Here is a 20,117-nt window from a genome sequence, read left to right on the forward strand (position 1 = left end):
GCATCAGACTCTTTGGAACCGTCTTTGGGCTGGGAATGCTGCCTCAAAGGCTACTTTAAGCAGACTTCTTACAAGGACCAGCTTCTTTTTGCTAAAGGTCTAGATCAGTGTTTCTCAGCTTTTTCAAGCCAAGTATCTCCTAAGTTTAACAAATACCAACTCACTACCCCCGCCCAAGCTCCACCCCAGACGCGCCTAAGCTCTGCCCCTGATCCCACCCCCAAAATAATAGTACTAATCGTAACGCATTTTCTTCCATCCATTTTTCATATACACACAATATAATCTTATTAATACATAATGGCAACCATAAAATTAGAAAAATACAAAGCACACTACACAGAGAAAATGTTACCATTTATATTCGGGGTTTTTTTCAAAGAGGTCAAGGCAGGTGATTAAAATATGCAATCAGTAACAAGTATAGAAAAATAGACAAATATAGTACAAAATATAGAAAGCAGATATAAATTCACAAAACTGACACATTTTGATCACTAAATTGAAAATAAAATTATTTTTCCTATCTTTGTTGTGTGGTGATTCCATGAGCCTTTGGTTGCATTTCCTTCTGACTGTGCATCCAATATTTCTTTCTTTTTGCTTCCTGCACACTTCCTCTCCTCCGGACCCTATTCCCTTCCCCAACCAACATCTCTCTCTCTGTCCCTCTATGAGTTGCACTTTTCTTCCTCTCTCCTCCACCCCTATTGGCAGCATGTCTCCCTCTCTCTCTCTCTCTCTCTCTCTGTCTGGCTTGAGAGATCCAGGCATCTCTCCCACCCCCCTCTACTGCCAAATTTATTTCTCTCTCTCTCATCCCCCGGATCATGTGCAGCATTTTTTTTTTTACCACTGCCCACCAGCCCCATGCCCATTTCTCCTTCTATCACCCCTCTCCAGCACAATGCCACATTTCACCCTCCATCACTATTTCCAGCATTCCTCTCCCTTGCACCCCCTTCAATCTGCCCTCTCCACTACCATATCTAACATTTCTCCTTCTCATACTTTTATTCCCCATGCATCTCTGCCTCACTCCTCTCTCTCTGTGCCCAATTTTCCTTTCTTCCTTTCCTCATGTGCACCATCTCTCACTCATACTCACTCCCTTTCAATCCCTTCCTTCTGTGTTGAATTCGTTCCCTCTCCCCTTTCCTGCCTTCTAGCTTTGTCCCAAAATTAAGTTGCATGCCAGTCCAACCCGCACCCCCTCCCCCAAAGCCAACCCATGCACAGAAGCTGCAGGTGCCGCCAGTGATCCTTGCCAGTCCTGCACATCTGCACCCCCTCCCACAAAGCCGACCCGTCCACAGAAGCCGCAGGCGCCACCGGGGATCCCTCCCTGCCTGTCTGCCCATCTACCACACCACCCTCCATCCCCGAAGCCTACGCTGTTACTTTGTTGGAGCCAGGCTCGCTCCATTCTCTCCCAGCAGTAACTCCGTGCAGGGACGGCGTGTGCAGCGATTCATACGCTGCACGTGGCTGGCCCATAAGCCTTCCCTCTGACGTCAGTTCTGATGTTAGAGAAAAGGTTCCGGGTCAGCTATGCAGTGTGTGAGTCACTGCCTGTGTCCCTGCATGGAGTGCTGCTGAGGGAAGAGGGAGCCAGTCTGGCTCCAACGAAATAACAGGGTCGGCTTCAGAGGTGGGGGTGGTGCGGTGGGAGGGCAGACAGGCAGACAGGGAGGGGTCCACGACAGCGGCTTCAGCAGCGGGCGAACAGGGAGGGATCCCCGGCAGCAGCCATGCCATGTAACCCCAACAAGAGGCCCATGTACCCTCAAGGGTATGTGTGTCGCGTATTGCGAAACACTGGTCTAGATGACCTGATCACTGGTGTTGCTGAGCGCCGACCTAAGTCTCTACCTGTGAACAAGTTTCACCAGACGTTTGGAGGGGATCGTAGTGCTTTTCGTTCCTCCCGTAGGTATCATTAGGGATCCGCAGGTTCTACCTCCCAGAGATATTCCCAGGGCTACTGCCCCCATTACAACAGTTCCAATTCCAGGTGTCCTCAGGCCTCAGGTTTCTGTGTAGTGGCTGTGCCTTAAAAGCCCCGATGATGCCAGGGTCTGGCGGAGCTTCCTCATATCAGAGGCTGACTTCTCAGTTTTATCAGGAGTGGACTTGACTTTCATTGGATCATAGGGTGCTGGCCATCAATTTAGATCTCTTTTGTTTTTGGACTCCAGCAGGTTGGCCAGAAAAAGTCCAGGATCCGCAATACACTGCAATGTCTCTTAGACATTGCAGCGATGGAACCCATTCCAGAACACGAATCGAGCTTAGGCAGATACTCCTTATACTTCATCGTTTCTCAGAAAGGCTCGGAGGATTGGAGACCCATTCTGGATCTAAAGTCGGTCAACCGCTTCTTGAAGATTCCTCATTTCCTCATGGAGCGCACAGCGATAGCTGCTGTCTCTCCAGGAGAGTTTCTGGCATCCTTGGATCTCACAGAGGCTTACCTCCATATTCTGATCTACCTGGAATATTGCATGTTTCTGCATTTTCCATGTTCTGCAACAGCATTTCCAGTTCACAGCTCTGTCCTTTGCCCTTGTGATGGCGCCCCACATTTTCATAAAGATGATGGTAGTTATGGTGGCTTTTCTCCGTCGGCAGGGGGGTCCAGGTTCTTCCTTTCTTGGACAACTGGTTGATCTAGGCTCTGTCTTATCAGGAGTGTGAATGTGCGGTGGAGATGGTAGTGTCTCTGCTGAAGGCATTGGCAAATTCAGGAATAGCTGTGTGATACCATCCCAGTCCCTGGAGTATCTGGGTCTTCTCTTCAACACTAGACAGGGTTGTGTGTTTCTTCCCGAGGCATGCAGACAGAAACTTCAACAACAGATCAGAGATCTCCTGGATCATCCGGCTCCCAAGGCCTGGCATTATATGCAGGTTCTGGGGTCAATGGCAGCCTTGGAGGTGGTCCCCTTGGCCAGAGCGCACATGCGCCCTTTACAGGAGTCCTTCTTCTATTGGTGGTTTCTACTGCGTCATCCCCTTCAGATGCTGCTCTCCTAGACAGTGCCAGTTCGCAGCCGCTTAAGCTGGTTACTTCTGGGGGAGGCTCTCTGCTAGGGATGGCTTCTTTGGATTTACAAATGGATGACTCTTATGATGGATGCCAGCTTGTTGGTTAGGGTGCTCACTGCGGGAACCACTCCATTCAGGGGCAGTGGACTCCTCGTCAGAAACATGGGTCGATCAACGGGCATTGAATTTTAGTTGTCAGACATTAGACCATTTTTCTAACTTACAGATCCTTTTTCATGTTTTCTACTCCCTCCAGGGTGTCCACTCTGTTACATATCTTGGTATCATCTGCAAAAAGGCTAACTTTACTTTCTAACCCTTCACCAATGTCGCTCACAAACATTTTAAACAGAATTGGTCCCAGCACCGATCCCTGAGGCACTCCACTGGTCACCTTTCCCTCCGAGTGAATTCCATTAACCACTACCCTCTGGCATCTGACCATCAACCAGATTCTAATCCAGTTCATGACTTTGGGCCCTAACTTCAGCCCATGGAGTTTAAGAGCCTCTTATGAAGAACCATGTCAAAGACTGCTGAAATCTAAGTAAATTACATCTAGCGCATGTCCTTGATCCAATTCTCTGGTCACCCAGTGAAAGAATTCAATCAAATTAATTTGGCACGATTTAACATTAGTAAATCCATGTTGCCTTGAATCTTGTAATCCCTTAGATCAGTGTATCTCAAACTGTGTGCCAAGGTACACTAGTGTGCCTCCTGAGATTTCAGGTATGCCGCACTGGGGAGGAGGAGAGACGCCAGTACCAACTGACTGACTACAGGATGTGCCTCTCATGGCGAGAAGCTCGTCCTGTAGGCAATCAGTGGGTGCCAGCACCTATCCTTCTCTCTGGCCCTCTTCCCATCTGGCACCCCCACTGGCATCTCAGGGCACACCTGGAGGGCCTTCACACGCGGACATTGACATGATGATGTCATGCATGCATGTGATGTCATCATGACGAAATCCGTGCACTTCCAGGTGCCTCAAGCCACGGCCACTACCTTTAGTGTGCCGCGGCTCGAGAAAGTTTGCGGGACACTGCATTAGATTCTAAGAATTTCACTGTCCTTTCCTTCAGCAATTTTTCCATTATTTTTCCAATAACTGAAGTGAGGGTTACCGGCCTGTAATTTCCTGCTTCATACCTGCAATCACTTTTGTGAAGAGGGACCACATTCGCTCTTTTCCAGTCGTGCGGAATCTCTCCCGTCTCTAAAGATTTAATAAACAAGTCTTTAAGAGGACCCACTAGAACCTCTTGGAGCTCCCTCAATGTCCTGGGATGGATCCAGTCTGGTCCCATAGCTTTATCCACCTTCAGTTTTTCAAGTTGTTCATAAACACTTTCTTCCGTGAACGGTGCAGTATCCACTCCATTCTCAGGTGTAACTTTGCTATCCAATCGCGGTCCTTCTCCATGTTTTTCTTCTGTGAATACCGAACAGAAGCATTTGCTTAGCATATTTGCTTTGTCCTCATCACTTTCCACATAGCGGTTCATACCTTTTTTCAGTCTCATAATTCCATTTTTTGTCTTTCTCCTTTCACTTATATACCTGAGAGAATTTTTGTCTTCCTTTTTTATATTTATATCCATTTGTTCTTCCACTTTCGCCAGACATACGTATCTCTCTCTTGACTTCTTTCAGTTTCATCCGATATTCCTTTCTGTACTCTTCTTGAGTTTTTTTATATTTCATGAACGCCAATTCTTTTTGCCTTTATTTTTTCCGCCAATACCGTGTTTCCCCGAAAATAAAACAGTGTCTCATATTCATTTTGGGCCAAAAAAAGGCACTCGGTCTTATTTTCGGGTAGGGCTTATTGTTTTCATGTACATGATCATCTCTCCCTTCCTCTCCTTCACCCCAATTCTTCCTCTTTCCTTTCTCTCCTCCACATGTGCAGCATCTTTCTATCCCTCCATCCTTCCCATTCCCCTGTGCAGCAGAACCCTTGCCCAGCTTCTGTCCCTCCCTCCCATCCCTCATACAGCAGAACCCTTGCTCAGCTTCCATCCTTCCCTCCCTCCCATCCCTCGTGCAGCAGACTCCTTGCCCAGCTTCCATCTTTCCCTCCCGCCTATCCCTTGTGTAGCAGAACCCTTACCTAGCTTTCATCCTTCCCTCCCTCCCTCCCATCCCTTGTGCAGCAGAACCCTTGAGCACCTGCTGCCACCGCCTCTGCCACAAAGCCGAACCCCCGAACCCCTTCTGACCCTCCATCCGTCCCATCCGAACCCCACCGACCACGACCATAAATACCTTCCTATAGAGCAGTGTTGGACCAGCAGCACTCTAAACAGGCTGCTTTGCGGCCTTCTCGCCGGGGCCTTCCATGCGCTGCGTTACTGATGATATCATCACTGATGCGGCAGAGAGAATTCCCTGGCGAGAAGGCCGTGAAGCAGCCTGTTTAGAGTGCTGCTGGCCTAATGTTGTTCTGCAGGAAGGTATTTATGGTAGCGGTAAGCTGGGTTCGGATGGGAGGGAAAGATGGAGGGTCAGCGGGGGGTTTGGCAGTTCAGCGGCGGGGGAGGGGTGGGGGAAGTGTGGCTGCTGACGACTAGAGCTTATTTTCAGGGTAGGTCTTATTTTCAGGGAAACACGGTAGTTTGGAGAACCATATCGGTTTCCTTTTTCTCTTATTTTTATTTATTTTCTTCACATAAAGGTCAGTAGCTCTTTTCATTGCACCTTTCAACTTGTTTATGCCAGGACAAGCAAGCAGCATATTCTCATTGATGGGTGACGTCATCGATGGAGCCCCGGTACGGACACTTCAAGAACTTGAAAAAGTTCTTTTTTTATCTAATCTAATCCTTAGGTTTGTATACCGCATCATCTCCACGTTCGTAGAGCTCGACGCAGTTTACAGTAGGAGAAATAGGAAGGCTGCCAATCAAGTGGAGAAGGCTTCATCAAAGGCAAGACAAATGATGGGTTGTATCCGAAAAAGCTTTATCAGCCGGAAGCCTGAAGTTATTATGCCGTTGTACAGATCCATGGTGAGGCCTCATCTGGAATATTGTGTACAATTCTGGAGGCCACATTACCAAAAAGATGTACTGAGAGTTGAGTCGGTTCAGAGAATGGCCACCAGGATGGTCTCGGGACTCAAAGACCTCCCGTATGAGGAAAGGCTGAATAAATTGCAGCTATACTCACTCGAAGAACGTAGAGAGAGAGGAGACATGATAGAGACGTTTAAATATATCACCGGCTGTATTGAGGTGGAGGATGATATCTTCTTTTTTAAAGGTCCCTCGGCCACAAGAGGACATCCGCTGAAAATCAGGGGTGGGAAATTTCATGGCGACACCAGGAAGTTCTTCTTCACCGAAAGAGTGGTCGATCGTTGGAATGAACTTCCGCTTCAGGTGATTCAGGCCAGCAGCGTGCCGGATTTTAAAAGGAAATGGGATACACATGTGGGATCTCTAGGGAGGTAAAAATGTAGAGGGGATACACATGTGGTATCTCTAGGGGGGTAAATTCAAGGGGGTGGGGTTGTTAGAGTGGGCAGACTAGATGGGCTATAGCCCTTTTCTGCCATCATCTTCTATGTTTCTATGAACTACAACAGAGGGTTAGAGGTAGAAGTGTGAAGAAAATTTAGAGGACTTGGGATGCCAAGATATAAGAGTTTCCTTGATTCCTAAGTTGGAGGGAGACTTACATTTTTATATAAATCTTTATTCATTTTTACATCTTACAACAAGTGTATCAATAAATGACAATTATAATTGAATACATCACTTGAGTTACTATTATATGGAACATTAAGTCATATAATGTAATCCCTCCCTCCCACCCTATCATATTCTATGCAATCACATGTATCATATTAAATTACCCTACCCATTATTCTAAATTCAGAAATCTTCCTTTCTTTCTGTCTCCCTCCCTACATCCCTGTGCGGCAGCCACAGCATTCCCTCCCCCTCCATTTCCCTGTGAAGCAGCATTTTTGCCATCCCCCCCACTTCCCTGTGCAGCAGCTGCAGCATTCCCTCCCCCTCCATTTCCCTGTTCAACAGCATTTTTTTTCCTCCCCCTCCATTTCCCTGTGCAGCAGCAGGATTTCTCCATCCCCCCTATTCTTCCTGCGGTCTGGCTGGCTCCCTTGCCGGAGTTATTTTTAAGTTTAAAGGTGCCACGGCATCTCCTCTAACGATCCCTGCCTGCATCAGAATTATTCTCGTTGACGCAGGTGCGGCTCGTGAGAGGAGCTGCGGCGGCACCTGTAAACTGAAAAATAACTCCGGCAAGGGAACTGGCCAACTAGCAGTTCAATGAGAGCCACAGCTTCAAAATGGAGCCCTCTGTCGGGCAGTGGATTTTCTCACCTTTGTAAAGCCTTGGGATTTTTGAAGCTTCGATCTGGCCTGCTCCTTGTGTGCCTTGCCGTAGTGTATGTTTTAGTTGAAAGATGCAGCTGCTCCTCTCATGATCCCCACCTGCGTCGGAAGTCCAACGCAAGCAGGGATCGTGAGAGGAGCCATCGCCGCGTCTTTCAACTTAAAAATACACTATGGCAAGGCAAGCAGGGAGCAGGCCAGACCGAACAACAGCACAGAAAACAGAACCCTGAGCGCACATGTGCACTCCTACCTGCCGGAGACCTACAGCTCACGGAAAACGGAACACGCAGGTAACAGTGCGCATGCGCGCTTAGGGTTTTATTATAGTAGATGAAATTTGACTCTTTGCTCTCATTGACATGCCAAATAGAACTGTATCATAAGATAATGCCACAGGATTTTCCAATAAACAATTTATTTGGCCCCAAATTGATTTCCAAAAGACCAGGATAAAGGGACAACAGAATAATAAATGATCTAGAGTACCTGCTTGAAGATTACAGTGCCAGTATCTATTAGACGTTGAGCTATTCAAATTTTGTAATTTAATTTAATTTAATTTAATTCTTATATACCGCTAATAACCGTGAGGTTTCTAAGCGGTTTACAAAAATGATGCATTAAAAGATACAATAAATAAAAATAAATAAGATAGGTACTTGGAAATTCCCTAACTGTCCCAAAGGTTCACAATCTAACTAAAGTATCTGAAGAAACAATTTATGAAAATTAAAGATAAAAATATAAAGACAGAGATAGAGATAGAAATGAATATTCCAACAAGATGGCGGCCAGTTAGGTCATCTGTGCAGTCTCCCTTGTCCTGCTTTTGTTTTTGCTTTATTTTGCCTTTGTTGATTTTTCTTTTAAATTTCTTTTTTGTTGGTTTTTTGTTCTGTCTCTGCTGTTTTCATGTGGGACTTCCAGTCTCATTGGTGTTTGCTTCTTTTGAGCTCACCTACCGATTTCCAGTTTGACAGTTGCTCCGATCTGGCAGCTGAGGGAGCCGTTGCCTGATGCCTGAATGGATCTATGGTGGCGGTTAAGAGTTGAAGAATTGGGTCCTGTTTCTTTTCGTGGTGGAATGGGAGAGTTCTGGCTTTCGGCTCCTTGTGTTCATGTCCAGCCACTAGCGGAGAAGAGTGTGGGAGCACTGCTTCGCCCCCTCCCGAACCAGCATAGGACCAGCTCCGTTGAATTCAAGCTGCAACAACGGCATGTTGAGGGCAGATGAAGGCGGGAGCCAGCCCATGCCGCCATGGAGGGACTACATCAGACCAGCATGCAGGTCGGTCGAGCCAGCTCAACCTCCTCCCCGTTACCAGCAGGGAGAGGAGATTAAATGTTTTTCTCCCTGTTAGGTCGTGGGAGAGGCGGAGCGGTGATCGCACTCCTCTCCTGAGCGGGCTGGCGAAAAGATGTCAGCTCGCTGCTTGAAAGCAATCTTTTTTTTTTTTCCCCTGCTGGGTCGTGGGAGAGGCGGAGCGGTGCTCACACGCCATTCCTGAGCTGACACTCTTCAATATTAATATGAATATCTACATGCGATGGAACTGTGACCAGGTGCCCTGCTGGAGAGGGGCTCCCGATACTGCTGCTGGTCTTGGTGAGCCGTTGGCACCGCTTTTTTTAAAGTGTTCTCCCCTGCTGTATCGGGGGAGGGGTGTAACTGTGATCAGGTGCCCTGCTGGAGAGGGGCTCCCGATACTGCTGCTGGTCTCGGTGAGCCGTTAGCACCGCTTCTTTTAAAGTGTTCTCCCCTGCTGGATCGGGAGAGAAGTGTAACTGTGATCAGGTGCCCTGCTGGAGAGGGGCTCCCGATACTGCTGCTGGTCTCGGTGAGCCATTAGCACCGCTTCTTTTAAAGTGTTCTCCCCTGCTGGATCGGGGGAGGGGTGTAACTGTGATCAGGTGTCCTGCTGGAGAGGGGCTCCCGATACTGCTACTGGTCTCGGTGAGCCGTTAGCACCGCTTCTTTTGTAATCTAACTGGGGTCCAAAAAGCTCTATGTAGGAGATAAAAGACAGAACAAAACAAAAAGACTATAAAAATCTTATAACTTCCAAACACACTAACTTCTACGCTCTAAAAATCGGCTCCCCTTACCCTGACGCCAAAAATCTTTTCAAAATAGTCAACAACCTCTTTGACATTCAGACCCAAACCCGTCCTACCTCAGAATCCCCTCCTCCAGCCAAAGCCCTAGCTGAATTCTTCAACAGCAAAATCTCCAATCTGAGATCCTCCCTATCGGGCACTACTGCCAACCATCTGAACTACCCAGTTGCTCAACCTTCTGAAGAACCCAGAACATTTCCCGAGGAACTAGGCCAAATCCTTATTACCCCGATTATAAAAAAACCCAAAGAACCCACTAACCTGACATCAATTACAGGCCCATAGCGAAAATCCCCTTCTTTACAAAACTAATGGAAGATCTAGTCAACTCAGACCTAATGAAATACCTGGACAAATTCAACATTCTAAACGACAACCAGTCGGGATTCCGACCTGGTCACAGCACTGAAACCATTATCGCCTCCCTACTAGATTCCCTCCACTCCCTGTTCAGCCAGGGCACAAGTGTGCTAGTCCTCCAATTCGACTTAAGTAGTGCCTTTGACCTAGTCGATCATTCCATCCTCTTAGACTGCTTAGCGTCAATCGATCTCTCGGGCAATGTCTTAAAATGGTTCCAGGGTTTCCTAACTAAAAGGTCATACCAAGTCTACAGCGACAATTTTCATTCCTCCAGCTGGGTAAACACTTGTGGGGTCCTGCAGGGCTCTCCCCTCTCCCCCACCCTGTTCAACATCTATCTGGCTGCACTAGGGAACCTTCTGCAAAAACTGGAAATCAAAATTTACATTTACGCTGACGACATTTCCATAATCCTTCCCCTAACCAGCGTAACTCCCGAGACAAAAAGTCACCTGGCATCCATCCTCAAACAAATCGAACAATGGATGTCCGACTTCAAATTGAAACTCAACTCAGATAAAACCAAATTCTTCCTGGCCAGCCCAAACGACAAAATTAAAGACTCATCAATCTCCTTGAACGGTCAAGTCTTTCCCATCACAGACTCCATAAAAATTCTAGTAGTGACTCTAGACCGCATCCTCACCTTCGAAATACACACCGACCTACTAGTCAGAAAATGCTTCTCCACCCTATGGAAGTTAAGAACCATCAGAAAATACTTTGATGCTCCCTCATTCCGCTTACTGGTCCAATCCTCCATCCTGAGCTTACTCGACTACTGTAAAATTATCTACCTGGGTTCCTTCAAAAAAAACTACTAAAAAACTACATATCATCCAAAACTCAGCAATTCGACTGATCTTTGGGCTGAAAAAATGGGATCACATTACTCCCTACTACCTAAAACTACACTGGCTGCCCCTGGAGGCGAGAGTGCTGTTCAAGTTTGCCTGCCTCTGTTTCAAATCCATCCGTGGTTCAGCTCCCTTATACATGGTCCCCCATTTTACCATGTATCATCCATCCAGACCCACTCGCAAAGCTCATCTCTTCAGCCATCCAACTCTAAAAGCTTGCCGTTACAAAAGACACCTGAACAAAACTCTTGCCTTCCAAGCAGGTCATCTTAATAACTAGCTGTGTAATATTTTCTCACGCTCTTCATCCTACCTAAACTGCAGAAAATTATTAAAAACTAATCTATTTAACCGATTTGTAATCCAAGACTCCTACCTACCCTTCCCCCCTAATAATAATAATAATAACAGTTTATATACCGCAATACCGTGAAGTTCTATGCGGTTTACAAAAGATTACAAGAGGTACAAAATGAGTGACCTGAAGAGAGTGCGAAATAGGTCAAGAAAACCGTTGTCGAGAGTGGAGTGCGGGTCAGTTGTCTAGGTACTTCAGGAATAGGTATGTTTTTAGGCGCTTCCTGAATTCCTCGTAAGTGGAGGGCGAGAGCAATTGTTTTAGGTCTTTGCCCCATAATGCTGCTTGATGTGAGAGAAGGTGTTCGTAGTGTTTTTTTAATTTGCAACATCTGACTGGGGGGGAAATGAAGTTCAGGTATGAGATTCTCTTGTGTTTGTTGATGGAGAAGGTGAAAAGGTCTGTCATGAATTTAGGGGCTAGATCATATAGTACTTTGAAGCAGATGCAGGCGAACTTAAACTTTACGTGTGCTTCTATCGGTAGCCAGTGCAACTGCCGGTAATAAGGAGTTACGTGATCATACTTCTTTAACCCGAAGATAAGTCTGACCGCTGCATTTTGTACAAGCTGCAGACGTCGCATGTTCTTTTGAGAAATTGTTAAATAGGCGATGTTGCAGTAGTCGAGTTGACTTAGTACGGGGGATTGTACCAGGATTCTGAATGCTGACGTATCAAAATATGATTTAACGGATCTCAGTTTCCAGAGAGTGAAAAAACCCCTTCTGATTAAGGAATCCACCTGGTCTTTCATGGTTAGGCACTGATCTAGAGTTACACCCAGTATTTTCATGGTGGACTGAATAGGGTAACTAAGGTCGTTGATGCTTAGTGGGGTTTTGGTGTCAAAACGGGTGAGGGGAAGCAATGAAGAATTTCATTTTTTCTGAATTTAGTTTGAGCTTGAAGTCTATCATCCATTGTTTCATCACATTTATTGCTTCTGTTGTCTTGGGAATGGTTTCCGAGATAAAGTTAGCAAATGGGATGATGAGCGTAAAGTCATCCGCGTAACTGAATAGTTTTATCCCTAGCTGGGTCAATTGCATGCCAAGTGAGGACATGTAGACATTGAAAAGCAATGGGGATAGCTGTGACCCTTGTGGCACACCGGAAGAATTGCTCCAGGTATCGGAGAGATCGTAGTTGAAACGTACCTGATAGGTACGGGATGTAAGGAAGCCCCAAAACCAGTTTAACACCTCATCCCTGATGCCTAGACCTCCTTTCTCCTCCCTTCCCGCTCACCTTCTCCTGACCCTTACATTGCCCCAGCCCCCTTTCTTACCTCTATTAATTGTATCTATTCTGCTGATTGTTCCACTTACTGATTGTACTTGCTGATTGTACCTTTTCTCTGATTGTACCCATTCACTGATTGTCCAGCTCTTCTTCACTGTAAACCGCCTCAAACTTCTATGGCTTTGGCGGTATATAAGAAATAAATTATTATTATTATTATTATTATTCATAGATGCGGATACTGTGCATCTCATCCTCCAAGACCAAATTCGTGGCCATTGAGACGCAGTAATTTGATGCTTAATCTCAATGCTCCAAATATCTCTAAGACCAATTTTAGGCTTCTTTTTTACTAATCCGTTTATCAGTTTATACCACTGGTGCGGCCTGGTGTCCCAGAAAGTCTACCTGAAAGCATAAGAACTCCAAACTATATTGAATGTTAAGATTTTTCCATTTAGGGAACCCCGCCTGAATGGCCTGCTTCAGTTGCAACCATCTGAAACTTTGTGATTTATTAAGACCATATTTATGTTGCAACTGTGAAAAGTCAAGCAGTTTACCATTGGAAATAACATCGTCCAAAATACGTATCCCTGCAATCATCCAAGGCTTCCAGATGATCTTAAACCCGCCAATTTGAATCTTGGAGTTCAGCCATATAGTCTGATTTGTTGATTTATGTATTGGAATAGATGTTAAATTACTGACATATCTTAAGGTTTTCCATGTATCCACTAATATTCTGTTTTCTTTTTATAGTCTAGGCATTTTGGTACTGAGAACGTGACATAAACGGAAAGGAAACACGAGTCGCCATTCCAACCACAAGCAGTCTGGAGTATTAACAATGAGCTCTGGGACGACCCAATACATACCCTGGTGTAAAATATAGGCTTGATGATACCTATAAAAATTGGGAAAATTTACCCCCCCCCCTCTGTAATTGGGTTTTGTAAAGATACTAAAGCGATTCTAGGAGTTTTACCCAGCCAAACAAATTTTGTAAGAATACTGTTTAACTTTTTATAAAAAGACCCCTTAAAAAAAACTGGTATCATACCCATTTGATAGGCAATATCATCATTTTAATAATTTGAACACCAAGAAAGATGTAAAGGATTCCATTGCTCGCACATTTCTGTTACCTTCTTTAATAAAGATTTTTCATTCTCTTTCATTGTGTCTTCCAGTGTATTTTTTATCAAAATTCCTAAATATATTAATCCATCTTCCTTTCCTATAAAAGGAAATGAATCAAACAATCCCCTTGCACAAAGTACATTTAGTGGAAAAACTTCTGATTTTCTCCAATTTATCTTATAGCCTGAAAATTTTCCGAATTTCTCTATCAACTCAGGTAAGCATGGAATGGTTGTTTCAGGATTTTTCAAATAAAGCAATATATCATCTGCATATGCAGAGACCTTGTATTCCCAATCTGAATAAGGAATACTCTGTATCTCCTTTGCTTGTTGAATAGCTAATAACAAGGGTTCTAATACAATATCAAAAAGCAAAGGAGATAGGGGACAGCCTTGTGTAACCACTCTTTGTAGATTAAAATGCTCTGAGAAATTATTATTTTTATACGATCTAGCAGCAGGGGAGCTATACAATGTTCGAATCATTTGTATAAATCCTGAACCTATACCAAACCATTCCATAGCTTGAAACATGAAGGTCCATTTCACCCGATCGAAAGCTTTCTCTGTGTCTAAAGACACAGAAAAAGCCGGATCTTTCATGGATTTTGTTAAATTTAACATGTGAAAAGCCAATCTGGTGTTATTAAATGAATGTCTCTTAGCAACGAAACCAGTTTGGTGCATATCAATAATAAAAGGGAGAGCCTTAGCTAAATGCAAGGCTAATGTCTTAACTAAAAGTTTTCCATCTACATTGATCAGTGAGATAGGCCTGTAATTTGAAACCGAAGTAGGATCTTTATTTGGCTTTGGCAAAACTGTAGTTAAAGATTCTGCCATAGTACCTTCAATGCAACCCATAGTTAGTTGAGTCTAATATAAATTTAGTAAATGAGGTAACAAGGTATTTTGAAATAATTTATAAAATTCTACCGTAAAACCATCATCACCTGGAGTGGATCCAACTCTAAGAGATTTCAATGCTGTTTCTAATTCTTTTAATGATATAGGCTCTTCTAAACTCTTTTTTATATGCTCAGGAATTTTCAGACCATTAATTAATTTTAAAAATTCTAATCCATCTTTTTCTCTATCATCATAAGGCTCAGAAGAATACAAGTTTTTATAAAATTTTAGAAATTGACTTAAAATATTTCCAATTTGTGTATGTGTATTCCCTTTCTCATCTTTTATTGCAATAATTTTTGTTTTTCTTTTCTTTGCTTTAAGGTAATTTGCCAATATTCTTCCCGCCTTATTTGAGTTTCCATAATACAGAGTTTGCTGAGAAAACAAATCTTTTCTTGCCAATTTTGAAGAAGTCTCATTATATTTACCTTTTGCTTTTAATAGAGCTTGCATAGAATGCTGCTCCCATTTATTAATTAAATTAGACTCTAAGGGGTAAATTCTCTATTAGTACGTCTAACATAGGCGTGCTTTAGACGTCCGGCAACCGCAAGTGTCAATCAAACGGTACTTAGGTGTGCGGTAGATGTCCCTACAACTTCTTCGCGCAAGATAGACGCAGGTTTCTGAAACGTCATTAAGACGTCTCCAATGGACCCGTGATAGACGTGGGTACTTTTTTTTTTTTTTTTTTTTTTTTTTAGATTATACTTTATTTATACTCTTTATTATCACTCATTCAGCATTGTAAGTATAGGATGATGAAAAAGATAACCAAAACACAGTATACCATTTTGTAAACTATATATTAGTTGATCTAGTAATATCAGTGAGGTAGGGAATGGCAGACAGAGAACACTGCTGTGTTGTATCTTTTTCCTCTAGGATATCAGAATTGTACAGTTTACCATTAATACAAGGAAAAAAAAATATGCTATGTTTCAAAGGAGAACTAGAAGATGAAATGTACCGAGTGGGTGTTGAACTTACATTATCAGTATGAAAGGTGGGAACCGGTAGATGTATGCTACACAGAAAGCTGTACAGAAATGTCATACTCACCTCCTATTAGAAGTGGAAAGGATAGGACTTTGAACACCATATAAACTTTGTTTAAGTTCCACAAAGACTGGTAGGAAAGGCACCCTAAGTCATCCAATAAGCTTTCTCTCGATTTCCCAGAGACATTATTTCAGAGAGGATAGTTTAGAAGTGATATCTTGCTCGAAAGAACACTCTCCTAGTCTTAAAACATTGCAACAATCAGCTCATTCTTCAGAACAAAGGTAAATCCCATAACTTACACTGGCCCAACTTAGAAACAGAATCAAAACACAGATTAGACCTGAATGTGGCTTCTAGTTCACAAGAAGAGGAAGTAGCAAGCAGCACAATGCTGACCTCATTGTGACATCATAAACGTGCACCTGGAAGGTAGATATGCCACAAGTAAAAGACAAGCCGGGAGTTGAACTCACAACCTACAGATGATCAATAAAGTGCTTTTACTCACTGACCTACACCTGTGTCTCTGGTTTCCCTGTCATAGCATACCTTAGTGATGTGCTAAAGTATACTCTACTTAGCTATCATATCACAGTCAGTTGAGGCAAAAGACTGGTAGCTCAATGGTGTAAAGCACCGTTGTCACGGATGCAACACCCATATTCTTAAGTATGGTTCAATAAATGTAATACAGAGTCAAAATTATTCTGTTTATTTTATCAAACCCAATCTCAACTTTGTAATGTATTGTGTATAGTCTCGCTAATGTGTTTGTGATGAAAATGAGATGCGATAGGTGTATATCCTATATAATAAAACCCTAGCCGCGCATGCGCACATACCTGCGTGCTTCTGTGATCTCTGCTCTGTGATCAGTAGGTCTGTGGCCAGCAGGAGTGCAGATGCAGCAGCCAGGCGACTCCCCCCTCCCGCCCTCACTCACCACCAAAACCACCACCGCCAAAGCCTCCTCCTTCTGCCCAGCCGGGAGGAGGGCTCCGAGTCGCTGAAGACTGTCCCAGATCAGCTTACACAGTCCCTAAAAAATTAACCTTTTCATCTGAGGCGCGAGGATGCGGTGACCTTCCTCCCCCGGCTCACTAAGGTTTCATCTTAAGAAATTCAAATGCATTGTTGAAAATGCAAGTGACTATTCTCTGTCATCCTAGATACCCCTGCAACACCCCAACAACACACTTCTGCAGCATAAACCCCTCATGTTATAATCAAGTAAAAGACAAGCCGGGAGTTGAACTCACAACCTATGGATGATTGGTACAGCGCGTTTACTCACTGAGCTACTTAACTCTATCCCTAACCCTAACCATAAAGTAGCGTCTGACATCATAGAAGCCGTTAGAATTTTGAAATCGTTTTGGACGTTCATTGGGTGTTCTCAGATCAAATACACCTGTAGATACTTGCAATGATTACCCCTTGTCAAAGCTTGTACCTAAAGCCATTTCTGGAGACTCCCATTCCCAAGTCCCCAACATAGCTCAGTGCTTAAAAGCACTACATGTATCTTCCAAAGGTCAGGGGTTCAAGTCCTGACTAAGGTTACCAAATACATAATATTCTTTTTTTTTTTCCACCCACCCAAACATGCATAGATAAGCTAAAATATGTGAACCTCACTTCCCAATCTTCATTTATTTAATTTATAACTTGTCATTGTGTTTGGAGGAGGTAAAGTTTCATTAGGTTTACATGGTAAGCTTCTAAGCTTGTACCTAAAGTCATTTCTGGAGACTCCCATTCCCAAATCCCCAACATAGCTCAGTGCTTAAAAGCACTGCATGTATCTTCCAAAGGTCAGGGGTTCAAGTCCTGATTAAGGTTACCAAAGACATAATATTCTTTTTATTTTCCACCCACCCAAACATGCATAGCTGAGCTAAAATATGTGAACCTCACTTCCCAATCTTCATTTATTTAATTTATAACTTGTCATTGTGTTTGGGGGCGGTGAAGTTTCATTAGGTTTACATGGTAAGCTTCTAAGCGATCTGCTATACTTTTTTGTATAACAGCGATATCGGCGTGGTTTAGGATGTAATCAACAGTGTTGATGTAGCGCGGAGCGGCCGCTGCAAGCACGCCTAAGCGGCACAAAAACGTCATCGTGTTTTTTTGCGTTGTGACGTCATAGAATCGCCTGTTCTTCATACACAGTTATTTCTCATAAAATGGCTGCCAGAAGATTGCCCAACTTCACCACTGAGGACACCAATCTCCTGGCCAGATTGTTTTTGCAGCATGAGCACCATTATTTTGTTATGCCAGGACATCGCAGGACATACCTGCAGTTCAGGCAATCCTGGACCCGCCTAACCCGGCGGTATAATAGAAGAGCCTCATGTCCCCGGGAAGTAAGTATTCCTAGTGAGGCTTTCACAAGTAATCATGTAAAAAGTAATGATGATGGAAACCTGTCTCAATCAAATTGGTCATGTTATTGTGGGTAAATCTTGATTCCTTTTAAAAACTACAATTGTGCATAATAAATCTTTTACATTGAATACTGAAATTAAAGCACATCCCAAAGAAGCAGTAGTAGGATTTTAAATGACAAATTCAGCTCCTATAAGGCATCTATTCCATTCACAACATGCACACAACTAATTTTTGGGTCATGAACATCACATTTGTAATAGAAACATCTTGAAATCAACTTTGCCAAAGGAAAACAAATATATTAAAGTGCTGCTATGTCATTTCAAATACCTTCAACTTTCCTGTATCAATCTGCTGGTCTAGGGAGATAGTGGCATGACGTTTAAAGTGACAGCGTCAGTACCCTGACGTTAGGGGTTTCAAGCCACGCTGCTCCTTCTGACCAAACTATTTTATTGCCCCTGCTGCATGATTGTAAGCTCACCAGGACATGCTGTAATGTGGGGCAGTGCTGATAGGCTACAGCCTCAGCACCCTGGGGTTGTGAGTTCAATCCCACACTCCTCCTTGTAATGCTGGCCATGTCACCTCACCCCCCCCCCCCCACTGTCCCAGGTACAGTAGAGAGATAGCGATGCCTCCAGCACAGAAAGGGGAAAATGCTGGAGTACGTGAATACATTCATGTAAAACATGTGGCAGAAGGGGGTGGAGGCAGGCAGCAAAGCGAATAGGGGCTCTTGGAGGGCAGCGTACTCCATTTTTATGTGCTTATAGAGGTCAATACTTAAGTAAACATGTTATGCCACAGTGCTAGATGGCACTCATCATATCCCTCCCTTTCTGTTCTTTCTCTCTCTCTCTATTATCCAGGTTGAGGATCTCAGGAAAAGGGGGCGGCTGCTGAGGCGCCAGGAGCGTGCCTTCCTTGAGGGGGTGAGGGAGGAATTGCGCGCTGAAGCCGGTGAGTAATGAGTCCAGCGTGTGTTTCTTTGTGATCAGCCTACCAGAATAAATAGATGAAAATGCTTGAGTAGCTGTAAACCATTCTTAATCATAAAATCTGCAGTAAAGCTGCTATTGTGATATCATGTCACAATGGCGTTATGGTGTTCTACTTGCCTCACTTACTTACGCTACATTTTGATGTTTACAGTGGAGTAGGTGCTTTGCATCCTGTTATTAGCATTTGAAGAAAATAACGTAGTAAAGAATGTCATGTTCAAAAGTGTTGTGGACATATCTGACTGTATCCTGTTTCCCTCTTGTCAAGCAGCAGCGCAGGCACCCCCTCAGGAGGCACCGCAGGTGATGGAGGGAGCCCCACCCTGGTCCTCAGCGGAAAAGGAGGAGAGGGAAGAAGGGGAGGAGGAGGAGGGGGATTATTCTCCCTGGGAGCCCTCACGACCACCCACACCGCCTGCCCCACCACTGCCCCCCTGGACCTCCACCGCCTGCCCCACCACTGCCCCCTGGACTGCCTGCCCCACCACTGCCCCCTGGACCCCCACTGCCTGCCCCATCACTACCTCCAGGACCCCCACCACCATCCCCTGTTGGACCTTCCCCTTCCCCCACCCATAGCCCTTCCCCTCACTCTCCTGCCCTTCCTGTTCCCATCCCACCCCCTTTCCTTGCTGTTCCCTCCCAGGAGCAGCCCGACCAGCCTCAGGAGGGGGTGGTCAGGGAGATAGAGCCCTACTCTGCCCTCTTGGAAGAGGTGCAGGTATTGAGAGGGTGTGTTGAGAGGATGGAACATGCCCTCTTGCGGCTGGTAGCCGAAAGAGGGCATGGTGCCAGCAGCCATACACCCTCTCAATAACTGCACCTCTTCTGCCCCCCTCGCCTGAGGTAGCTCAAGCTGCTCTTGGGGGGCACCCACCCTCTTTCCCTGCGTTATGTGTTATGTAAATAGTTATTTTGTTCAAAAGTTTAAATTAAAAAAAAAGTTTTATATTTGAATAAAAAAATTGTTTAAACTTTCCTGTGTGGTTTTAACCTTGTAGCATCAGCAGTTTAGTGGACAGAGTCCAAGGTAGATAGGGGTTCAGGAGGGACTGCTGAATGGGCCCTTTTCAATATAACAACAAGGTGACATATAGAAAGTTTGACAATTTTTATTGGGGTCTGTCATTCATTCATTCAACTTCACCCTCCCTTCCCTTCTATCCTCACGGTCTAGTTCGTCCTGTAATGTTATTTGTACATACACAATACCTCTTTTTTTTAGTTCTTTTTTAGTTTCTCTTTCTTTTAAACATATTGTTAACCAGCCAGATATTAACTTGATGGTTGGTA

General features: G+C 44.4%; 1 protein-coding gene across 6 annotated transcripts in view; it reads left to right on the forward strand.

Moving 5' to 3' along the window:
* NME8 (NME/NM23 family member 8) overlaps nt 1–20,117 on the forward strand; it is a 548,390-nt gene that overhangs the window by 16,165 nt on the left and 512,108 nt on the right. The gene's annotated exons all lie outside the window — the stretch shown is intronic.

Source organism: Geotrypetes seraphini, chromosome 2 (genome assembly GCF_902459505.1).
Source record: "Geotrypetes seraphini chromosome 2, aGeoSer1.1, whole genome shotgun sequence".
Lineage (NCBI taxonomy): Eukaryota > Metazoa > Chordata > Amphibia > Gymnophiona > Dermophiidae > Geotrypetes > Geotrypetes seraphini.